The sequence below is a fragment of the Myotis lucifugus genome, unplaced genomic scaffold, assembly GCF_000147115.1.
Source record: "Myotis lucifugus unplaced genomic scaffold, Myoluc2.0 scaffold_41, whole genome shotgun sequence".
Taxonomy (NCBI): Eukaryota; Metazoa; Chordata; class Mammalia; order Chiroptera; family Vespertilionidae; genus Myotis; species Myotis lucifugus.
This window is the reverse complement of record NW_005871089.1, coordinates 6019762-6021343: the sequence shown is the minus strand read 5'-3', so window position 1 is coordinate 6021343 and position 1582 is coordinate 6019762.

Below are 1582 nucleotides of genomic sequence, written 5' to 3'. Positions count from 1 at the left end.
ACAGAAGATATGACTTCATCCCTATTCCATAAAACAAAAAGGCCGAAATGTTAGGTCTGATCAAATAATTTAGGTCTGATCAATACCCTCTCCCCTGGGAACGGACCTTTAGGTCACTTCACAATGGACATTCCACTTGCGTAGACCACATTTCATTTGCGAAGACCATTATCTCTCCCCTCTGGAGTTTCCCAGAATCTGGACCTGCACAGAGAATTCTCTGCCCAGAAAAAAACCACCTAGAGTCCTTTAAAAACCTCTGACTCCCCGTCGTTCAGGGCTGGCACCATTTTGGGGCTCAGCTCATCTGGTATCCAGATGACCTAATAAATTCACAATTCTTTATTCCTTTTGGCCTCATGTGTTCCTCCTTCGGTGACCCTAACAGGGACTACATCAAAATAAAAAGCTTCTGTACAGCAAAAGAAACCAGCAACAAAGTGAAAAGGGAGCCCACTGTATTGGAGAACATATTTGGCAATGATACATCTGATAAGGGGTTAATATCCAAAATATATAAGGAAATTATACAACCCAACAAAAGGAAGACAAACAATCCAATTATAAAATCAGCAAAGGACCTAACTAGACACTTCTTCGAAGACGATATACAGATGGCCAAGAGACATATGAAAAAATGCTCAAAATCACTGATCATCAGAGAGATGCAAATTAAAACAATGAGGTATCACCTCACACCTGTCAGATTGGCTAACATCAACAAATCAACAAATGACAAGTGCTGGCGAGGATGTGGAGAAAAGGGAACCTTAGTACACTGCTGGTGGGAATGCAGACTGGTGCAACTATTATGGAAAACAATATGGAGTTTCCTCAAAAAATTAAATATGGAACTTCCATTTGACCCAGCGATCCCACTGCTAGGAATATATCCTAAGAATCCCGAAACCACAATCAGAAAGAATGTATGAACCCCTATGTTCATAGCAGCAAAATTTACAATTCCTAAGATCTGGAAACAGCCCAAGTGCTCAACAGTAGATGAGTGGATAAAAAAAAGCTGTGGTATATTTATACCATGGAATACTATGCAGCAGTAAAAAAGAATAATATCTTACCCTTTGAGACAGCATGGAGAGACCTGGAAAGTATTATGCTAAGTGAAATATGTCAGTCAGAAAATGGTAAGTATCACATGATCTCACTCATATGTGGAATCTAAGTAACAAAGTAAACTGATAAATGGAGTGGATCCAGAGACATGGAAGCATAGAACAGAGTGTGGACTTTCAGAAGGAAGGCGGGGGAGGGTGAGTGGGTGGGAGGTAACCAACCAAAAACCTTCTTTGCATATATGCATAACCCATGGACACAGACAATAGAGTGCTGAAGACCTGGGGTGAGGGGAGGGGGCGGGCTGGAGGGGGTCAATGGGGGAAAAAGAGGGACATATGTAATACTTTCAACAATAAAGATTTATTAAAAAAAAAAAAAAAAGGAGACCGGCTTACCTGCCACCACAATCATTACCTGAGGCTCTGTCCTGGTGATGTAAGTCTATGGGGCCCTTTCAGGGCCTGGGTAGCTTCAGTCTTTGGTGGCCAGTCCCAGGAGGTCTGGG